The sequence below is a fragment of the Octodon degus genome, unplaced genomic scaffold (assembly GCF_000260255.1).
Source record: "Octodon degus isolate 3935 unplaced genomic scaffold, OctDeg1.0 scaffold00014, whole genome shotgun sequence".
In the NCBI taxonomy this organism is placed as follows: domain Eukaryota; kingdom Metazoa; phylum Chordata; class Mammalia; order Rodentia; family Octodontidae; genus Octodon; species Octodon degus.
This window is the reverse complement of record NW_004524590.1, coordinates 11,196,028-11,206,229: the sequence shown is the minus strand read 5'-3', so window position 1 is coordinate 11,206,229 and position 10,202 is coordinate 11,196,028. Positions and strand designations below refer to the sequence as shown.

The 10,202-nt window shown below is 47.1% G+C and overlaps 1 pseudogene; it reads left to right on the top strand.

Annotated features, from left to right (window-relative positions):
* Positions 1 to 1,404: 1,404 nt before the first annotated feature.
* Positions 1,405 to 1,985, top strand: LOC105741501 (annotated as a pseudogene).
* The last annotated feature ends 8,217 nt before the right edge of the window (positions 1,986 to 10,202 follow it).

Sequence of the window (10,202 nt, the reverse complement as noted above, 5' to 3'; positions counted from 1 at the left end):
GTGCCAGGCAGGAGCACTACCACTGAGCTACATCCCAGTCCCAAAACTGGCTCTTTTCCCTGCCTTGCTGTTTGGGACTCCCATTTGGAGGAATGATAATCTTTGTCTCTTATGATTCATCCAGGGACATGTGGTACATCCCACTTCTAGAGGCTGCAGTCTCCATTGCCAAGAGTCATAGGAAGCCAGGAGGCCTCCTGGGTGTGTGCCTGCCATAGGGCTTTCAGCGTATCACTGAGTATCTCAGTTACTTGTCATTCCTTGCTGGGACAGAATACCCAACACCCAAGTTTAAGGAAGGTAAGGTTTATTTAGCTCCCAGTTTGTGGAGGTTTCAGTCTATACTCCGCTGGCTCCCAGGGAGAGTGGCAAGTGGCAGAGGGCAACAGTTCATGGTGGCAGAAAACAGCGAAGAGCAGAGGAGGAGCAGCAGCTGTGACATCTATCAAGCCTCTCTCTCTTCCTTCTACACTGACTGTGAAGACTGGAGCTTGTCCTAGAAAGTGGCAGCGGCTGCTGGGAAGATCCAAGCTCCTCCAAAGTGGTGGTGCAGCTGCATCAATCAAGCCCCTCCATGGAGGTGACATCCCGAAGGATGGAATGCCTTCAAGGAAGCAGAGTGCACAGAAGCCTTCCTCAACCCCTCATATATCCTTTTTGTGCTGAGTCACTCTAAAGCGGGTTCCCCCATGCCCCAGAGTGTGGAAAGGATCCAGCCATCTCAAATTGACACAATGTATCCACCACCACATTGGGTAAACTTTGGCTAGGCCTGACTGCCTTTCTATTTAAAAACATAGGAGCAGGATCCCTGGATAAATGAAAGCCTCTATCCTTGCTTAGGACAGGGTGAAAGGGCTCAATAATACAGATAAAGTAGACAAAAGGACAAAAAAGAGAAGTAACTGCAAGACACAAATCAATGACTGCTAATGAACCGTGTTTAAACGGATGGAAAGCATCCCCATAGCAGAGCTATGCCTGGTGGTCAGTGTGAAGTGCAAAACGCTCTAGGAGTCCTAGCTAGATCTTTTGGGACTTTCTTTTTTCCATTTAAATTTCAACTCCCTGCTAGGGCCCTGCCCCACCCCTTGCTGTCGTTGTTCCCTCAGCAAGGACCAGAGTAGCTGGAGCCCAAGTGGAGCAGCGCCACCCCCTCCACGTCCTTCCCACTGGCTCACTAAACCCCACTGAGTCTTCTCTGATACTAGACAAAGAGGAGCAAGCTCCGAGTGTTCATGTGGCTGCAAGAAACATCCCATGCTCATCCAGGGAACCTGGCACTGCAACAAAGCACTCCTGTCTGTTTATCTGAGTGACTCTTCCCAGAAGCCCTAGGAGCAAGACAGTGATGTCTGAACTGAATTAGTAAGGGTTCTGAAGACAAAGCTTATAAAATTAATAATGGCAGGAAAATCATCACTGAAAAGTAATTCTCCTTGGAGATGGTAGAGTTGGGATGGATTCTCTTATGAACAGGTGTGTAACTGTTGGGTGCTCAGCTCTCCCATACAATATGTGAAGAACTTTTACATAAAGATTTGGAGGTAGGTGGCTGTTTTGTTACCATGCATGTTTGGGACATGGCTGGTCAAGAGCGATTCTGAAGCCCAAGGCCGCCTTTTTACAGAGGTGCTGGATTACTTTGTTGTCAGTGATTCACAGTTTCCAGAACTTGCGTGTCAAGAAGAAAGAATCCATATTTTATGCAGATGTGAAAGAGGCTGAAAGCTTTCCTTTGTGATTTTAGGCAATCAGGTCAACACAAGTGAACAATAGGTGTCCACACAAGAACCCCAAGTTTGGTGCAGGGACAACAGTCACTGTCCTTTGAGACAAGTGCCAAAGGTGCCACTGATGTTTCAGTGGCCTTGGAGGAAGCAGTGCAAAGAGTCCTTGCTACTGGGGACAGATCGGATCACTTGATTCAGAAAGACACGATCAGTCTTCGTGGAAACCGCAAGCCTAGCTCATCCTGCTGTTGATTGTTAGGTAGATGGTCAGTGCATGTTAACACACACACACACAAACACGGTGAGCATGAGGGCAGATAAAAGAATAAGGGTTTGCAGCACTGTGTCATGTACAAATAAAATTGATGTATGTCACTACTTCATTAGTTGGTGGGAGAAGGGACACATCCACCCTGGAGGAATCTATTTACTCAGTAATGGCACCTTGTCTTTCTAAATTGTAACAGTTGTCTAATAAAGGTTTCTTTAAATATGTAAGTTAGAGCTTAAAAATGATTAAGACTTTAATTATAAATAAAACAAATCTTGAATATTCTAGAAGTTATACTTGGATTGTTTTGTTCCTAGGAAAAGGGAGAACTATTTTTTTATGTGTCCATTTTTATGAAATTAGTATTCTATTTTTGGCTCAAGGGAAAAGTCTAAAGCAATCATGTTATATTAAAGATCATGGTTTAATGCAAAATACATGTAAATTTCAACTCCCCCATCCAGTTGGCCAACCCACTGGGACTAGATATAGGAATGTCTATGTTGCAGTGAGGCTGAGGGGCTTCCTGATGCAGGGAGGGGTCCATGACCATGTACGGCCCAGCTGACAGCCCTACTAGAGAGACCTCAGAGGAAGAAAGGTCTTCTGTGGCATAATGTCCAAGACTGTCCTGCTTTGGGTGTATGCTCACCCCTGGAGCCATCATGTCACATCTCAGGCAGCATGCCATTGCCAGGGCCAGGAGGGGAGGGTACCTCAGAACCTATGGCTCTACTGGGTTTGGGCATATGACACTGGGTTCAGGCATATGCCCCTGGAGTAGAAAAGGAACCAGTCATCAGAGAGTGACGTTAAGGGAACAAACCTGGAGACAACAGAATGGAAGTCAGCTCAGCCTTCGAGGACTGTGGTCAGCAGAGATACCAAGAGGCCAGGGCTAAGGAAGGCAAGACCCACTGAGCAGGGAAAGCAACATACCCAGCCTAAAGCCCAATTAGGAAACTTCTCAAATGACCATGGGCAAATTCCAGGTGGCTGGGGACAAATACATGCATAGAATAGTCACTAGACTGACCTATAATCATCTTTACTTTGTTAGCATAGTAAGCATCACAACCCAAGGTGGCGGCTTAATATGGTAACGAGACCAGTGCTATGATACAGAAGAACACAGGTGGGCACAGCTAAAACTCTGCCTCTGCATGCAGTGCCACCAAGTCACTAGGTCCCTGCCTGCTTCCTAGATGTCATAAAGGCTACACACCTCTGTACCATGTTAGAGTCAGCTTAGCGTTCCCATCACCCAGAGCTTTCCCCCTTGGCACATGCCTGTGGTCCCAGCACTCCACAGGCTGAGGCAGGAGGCTTTCAGCCTCTTTCATATCTGCATAAAATATGGATTCTTTCTTCCCAACACTCAAGTTCTGAACACTGTGAATCACTGACACTAAAAGTAATCTCTCAAGTGAGAGCTCAGTACAGGCAATTCAGTGATGTAGCAAGGCCCTGTCTCACGAAAGATAATAAAAGAGGGATGGAGGGATCTAGGGATGCAGTTCAGTGGAAGGTTGTGCGTTCAACCCCAAGCACAAAAAAAAAAAAAAAAAAAAAAAAAAAAAAAAAAAAAAAAAATACAGAAACAAAACACAACGCCTTCTTTACGTGTAAAGGTGCTCGCCTCTGCTTCTCTAATAGAGAGCAAAGACCACGAAGAGCGGGCAACAGCGCTACATAACGAAGGGAGGCAGGAGCTTGGGAGCCTTAAGAGCCCAATGATCATGGTGCACATGTGCAGCAGGTTTGGGCTCCCTGATTCTCTGTAATCCTAGGCAACGGCCAGCAGAGGGAGACGTTGGGGCCTGTTGAGATTTATGGGTTTTGCCCTCCACAGACACAGTTTGAGAAGCCAAGTTCGTGCTCAGTGGAGCCCATTCTGTGGATGAGGTACATGGCACAGCGAATAGTCAACGCCTTCTTACTTGCTGTGGCACGGCAGCGTGGCCAGCCTGCTTGCCATGCCCCCGCTGCAGATTCACCATAGTCCAGCCTGCCCCGGCCCCACTGGGGCTTTCCCCAGACAGAGGGGCTTCCCGTTCTGTGCTTGCCATCTAAGCAGTTGAGCATTCTGCGAAGTGTCTAAGAAACATCAACACAGACACCGGGCTTCTCAGCATCCAGGGGTGAGCGCTGAGCAGGGTGCAGAGGGGCTGGATTTAGGCTTCCAACTTCCATTCCTGACCCCGGTCAGGCGTATGTGCCTCTTTGTGCTTCTGTTTCCTCTGTGTAAAAGCGAGATACAACGACACCTGCCTACAAAGGCTGATGTGAGGATTAAGCGACATAATCCATCTGGCAGCTTAGCATAATGTCTAGCACATAATAACTGTTCAACAAATATTACTGTTTTTACTGAGTGCCCCAACGCAGACTCACACATTATTTATTTAGTTATTCTTAAATTTCCATTTTTCTTATGATGGTGGTACTGGGGCTTGAACCTAGGACCTTACTGATGCTAGCAAAGCATTCTGCTGCTAAATTATATCCTCGCCCCAAGCTTCCCCGAGCACCTCAACCCTTCAGACACAAAGGGTTCATCAGTAATGGAGAAAAACCTCTAAAAGTGCCTCTAGGCACCTATTTTCTCACAAGTATGAGCCAAACTTTGCTGTACCACTGAAGTCACAAGCCACTGAGGTGATTCAGAAATGACGTCAGGGACTCTGCTTGCCTGGGGAAGAACGCAGGGCCTGTGCACACTGAGGGTCGCTGCACCACGGGGCCACATCGCCAGCCAAGGACTTCTTGGTTCACACCTGCGCTGGATGCCCGTGAAGCAGTCAAGCAGGCAGCCTGTGGATTGTGGACGAATGAATAAGGCTAACTTTTCTCCCAGCGCCGCCGCAGAGATCTGCACAGTACACACAGAAGCCGCCTCTGAGTCACCTCCTCGGTCTTACTAACGGCGGTCTGTCTCATAGGAACTGCATTGTTCAGCAGGCAGTTGTAAACAAAGGAGCAAACACAACTCCAAGATCCAAATGCCCTCTGGTTGGGGAGGGATGAAGGGCCAGTGAGTCTCTCAGGAGAATGAAATAATGACCGAAACCGTTTTCCCATCATTCTTTGTTCGAAGCCCTCTCTGGACCCTTTGAGATAGCCATCTTTTTGTTTTCAGACCTCAGGCTTTCACTTGAAAGATTTTATTGTACGAAAAGTTGCATAGGTCAATACATTTAGAGGAAAATGAGCATTTGGCACAACAGAGGGGAAAAAATCAAAATTTTATGGCCTTTATCTTTTTTCTTTTGTAACTGTATAAAAACTGGGAAAAAACATAAAAAGCAGAATTTTAATGTGAAAACACCTTTTGCTCTAGTCATCGGTCTCAGAGGCAGTGCTTGCTCAGTGTGTGCAGAGTCCACTTCCCACATCTTTCCTCAAGCACCTTCTATTTTTGTCATGCATCTCTTTTAATCAACTGCAAGTTATTTAAAACAAATTCCTACAACTTACTGGGAAAAAAATAAAAAATAAACCAAATGCCCTCTAAGAACACAGACAATGGAATGAGATAGGACAAGAAACTAAGGAAAACACAAAGCCTCGAGGGCAGAAACTTTCCACCAAAACTGCCATAAGTAAAAATCTCTCAGGAATACATCCATCACCTTTATGTTACCATAACAAAATAGTTGAAACAATCAGCTTCTTCAAAAACAAAGGCTGACTTTGGCTCACAGTTCTGGAAGCTTCGGCCTGTGGCCTGACTGTTCTCGGCTTGTGATAAAGTAGCACTCCAAGGTGGTGTGGCCAGCAGCGGAAGCCGTTCACTTCATGCCAGTCAGGAAGCTGTGAAGAAAGGGAGAGGAGGGGCCGGGCTCCAGGGTCCCCTTCCAGTTCTCAGTAACTAAACTCCCTTCCCATGGGCCCCTACAGGGTGTTAGCACCTCCCGACTGCAGCAGGGGCTGGAGACTAACCCTTCCACACCTGGCCTTAGGAGGACACTTAGTCCAACCACAGAGAGGAGCTTTTAAAAAAATGCCTACGTCCTGCCCCATAAAGAGGCTGCGTGAGGATGAGGTATTTTCAAGGCTCCCAGGAAATTCTCTCCTGCAGTTCCTGTTTGTTTAAGCTTGGCCTCTGTATAAAACCCTTGAGTTTCTTTTTAATTTTCTACATTGCCAAGTAAGCTTACAGTTAGGAATCTGTTGCTGTTAGCCAATGTCTTCTTGCTCAAAGTTGACTCCCTGAGGATGTAGCTCAGAGGTAGAGCATATGCTTCACATGCATCTTTCTCTGTCTCTCTCTCTCTCTTTCTCTTTGTCTCTGTCTCTGTCTCTCTGTCTCTCTGTCTCTCTCTCTCTCTCTGTGTTTCTCTCTCTCTCTGTCTCTCTCTGTCTCTCTCTGTCTGTCTCTCTTTCTCTTTCTCTTTGTCTCTCTGTTTCTGTCTGTCTCTGTCTCTCTCTCTGTCTCTCTCTCTCTGTCTCTCTCTCTCTCTGTTTCTCTCTCTCTTTCACACACACACACACACACACACACACACACACACACAAACACACACAGGTGTTCACATCCCAGAGGGAAGTGGACGGGCCACTAACTTCTTAGTGACAATTAGTTCCTCATACATAGTTGAGTTCCAGGTGAGAGTGAGAATGAGAGTTGGAGACTGTGAGAGAAGGTCCTGGGTTGGATGCGCCCTAGTCACACCTCAAGAGCTGAAGGCAGCCCCAACCATTACATCTGAACCTTTGCAGTAGGGCTCAGGAATCAATAGTCATTTTCAAGTGCTCCAGGAGATGCTACTGAATAGCCCTGATTGGGGAATATTGGTCAGGACAGAAAATCAACCGGAAACAGAACACTGGTACAGGAAAGGAAATAGGAAGATACTGTCTACTGTTGGCAAGGAAAACCTGTTCATCTATGTCCTTAAATTCTATGCTTAAGGATCTGCAGTCTAAACTGACAGAAGATCAACAAGCAAGAGAAAAGACATTTTAATTTGAAACTTACATACCATCTTACTAGGGGAAGGGGGCAAAAAACCACTTACAGAAAAACAATTAACTATTTGGAAACATAGATGGGGCCTTTTGGGAACAGATGGAAGAATGACAGTCTTGCAACAACATTTGTTTAGACATGGTGTCTACCTCTAGTGTTTGATAATAGGTGTTATCTTCCTGGATTGCTTCCAAGGCAGAGCAACTCACAGCATTAAATGCCACCAAGAGCAGAATGTGCCAGCCCCACGTATACTTACTACTTTGGCTTAAGGTATATTATGAACTGAAAGCAACTGAGAAGAAGCAGATATGAGGAAACCCTGGGCTGGCCCACCCTCCTTCCCTCCCTCCCTCTGTTCCCTAATCCCCTTCTCTCGCCCTCTTTGACCTAAAAGTATGACATGGACTTTTTTTTTTTTTTTTTGGCGGAACCAGGGATTGAACTCAGGCCCTTGCACTTGCCAGGGAAGCGTTTATTCCACTGAGCCATCTCCCTGGCACCCCAACATGGACTTTCAATGGCTCCCTCTTTCCGCTTCTTTCTCTCGCTGCTCCCTGGCCATCATGAAGTGAGCACCTCTGCTCTGCCATGCACGGCCACCGTGACGTGCTGCTCTGCCACATGCCAAAAGGCGACAGGGCCAAGAACCTGCGGCCTGAAACCTCTGAAACCTACAGCCCAAAAAGCGATGTGCTTCTTATAAGTAGATGTTCTCAGGTAGTTTATCTCAGTGACAAAAATCTTACTAATACGCCGGGTCTGCTTGTCCTGGACTCTCTGCTAGACTGCGTTTGTGTTTGCCCTGGGGCAGTTTGTCTGCTGGGGGGGTCCTTTGGTCTGCAAGTCTAGGTCTTGCAACTTGCCTTCCTGTGAGGCTGGGAGGTGGGGCGTGGCAGAGACAGTTGGGGGAATACGCGGGATGTGTTCCTTACAAAATACCAAGACACACGTCAAATGAGTCTCTGGACTTTGTCAAAGTTCTCACAGGTTCCCTTGAGACGTGAGCAGCACAAAAGGACACGGACACCGTGAAGAACTCACCGTAGTGCCACTTCACAGTAGCCACCCTGCGGTCCCCGGGCGTGCTTTTATTTTGGTTTTTAATTTTTCCTCTCTTGTTTGGCCCAAGTTCACTGCACAGAGCCAGGCTCTCCCTTCCCCTCTACCTTCATTTTCTCAAGTAACTTTGTCACCATTTTGGCTTGTTTCATCCAATTCTTTGTTTGAGATGAGAAAGATCTGGAAACTCAGAGGATAGCACCCCCAAACCCCAGTAACTCTTTGGCAAGCTATTTCTAGCAGAAGACGAACTGATTACAAGTGAAGAAGGCTAAAGCCAGAAAGTGGGTAGATGGGGTATAGGTAAGATACACAAGCAGTGTTTACCCAGCGTTCAGGTAGTACCAACCTCCAGTGCCCTGGCACCCTGTCCCGTGCATATTAGCCCAGTTATCACTTCCATCTCTTCTTACCTTGTGCTTTAATTCGATCTGGTAATTTGTGTGATTTAAGCATCCTAATTTTCTTTTTAAGTAACCCTGGGGATTGGACCTAGGCCAAAGCATGTGAGTGAGATCCACCCCCAGTCCCAGGCATGCTAAGTTGGTCTCTGGGCTTTTTTTCTATTTCATGACCTCTGCATCAACCTGCCACACAGCGTACTCTCCAAGCGAGGCCTCTACGGCATGAAGATAGTTCTTCACATGACAGAACTCAGACAAAGATACTCCTCAGTATGGCTGGGGGAGGTGGTGGCAGAGGACTTAAAGTGACCTAGTTGCTCATCATTAAGATGAATAAACAAAATGCAGGCAGATGAATAACAGCAATCTCAGTATTGAGCAGCAACGAATAGATCAGGAGCTCACAAAGTTTTCTTACTGTGACCCACAATAAAGAAATAGTCTAAAATTGTAACCCAGGATTTATTGATTTATCGCTGAAACACAATTAAAAGAGAGATTAAAAAAAAAAAAAAAAAAAGGAAAGGAAACTGTAGCAAAGAGCTGAATGAAAGGATCTCATTGCCGTGCTGCAGTCTGAGGACAGTTAAGCAGCTTTCAGCCCAAACCATGGGCTGCATGACCCTCCCCCTCCCCATCCTTGGTCACAGCTCGTGTGGACACATTTGGGCCCCTACCCTAAAGTACCCGGCTCTCAGAGTGCCTGGTGACCTTTCAACTCAGCAACTGGGCTAACGTCCTGGGCGAGGACAGCCTCGTGGAATCTGACCCTGGAAGTGGCAAGAGCACAGGCCACTATGGGGCAGGGCTGTGCAGGCCAGTCCAGAGGCAGAGTTGGGGCAGCAGGGGCTGCAGGGTGGCCAGCAGGGTGGGGGGAACAGAAGCCCCTGCCAGGCAGGAGGCAGATGGTGCTTAAGGGAGAAGAAGGCAGACATAGAAAGTGGAGCTGAGTCGCTGGCACAGTGCCAGGCTGGGCTCACAGACCACCCACCTGGAGCACAGGCAGGCAGCCGGGAGGAGGGGACAGGCTGGGGGGGGGGATAGGTGGAGCCCACAGAGTAGGGGCTCTCCAAAGGGAACCAGGGCCACTGTTCCCAGGGAGAACTGTGACCCCTAAGGTTCCAGGTTATCTCATTTCTATGAGATACTGAAAAGTCAGGATTTCATGTGAACCCCCAACTTTTGAGTTAACTTTTTTTTTTTGCTTTTAAATAAATATACTTTGTAGCCAGGAATGGAAACATGCCCCTACAGCCTTAGCCATTTGGGAGACTGAGGTAGCGACATTGTTGGAGGCCAGAATTTTGAGGCCAACTGGCAATGTAGCAAGACTTTGTCTCTTACAGGCCAGCAAGATAGCTCAGTGAACTAAGCCCCTGCTTAGGCAAGCACAGCGACTGGGGCTTGATCCCTGGCACCACATGCCACACCAGTCCCACCTCTGGACACATTGAGCCCACCACTGACACTGGGTGTTGTGGTGCACACCTGTAATCCCAGCACTGGGGAGGGTGAAAACAGGAGACCCACTAGGAGTCTGAACTGTATAATGAGACCTTGCACCATATACCAAATACACAAAAATAAAATATATACACTCAAGTGAAAAAATACAGATGGCAAATAAATACATGAAAAATGTTGAACATCATTGGTCATTCAAGAAATACAAATTAAGGGTTGGGGAGATTGTGCAGTAGAATAAGTGCTTGCCTGGCAAGCACAGGGTCCTGAGTTCAATCACCAGCACTGGAAAAAAA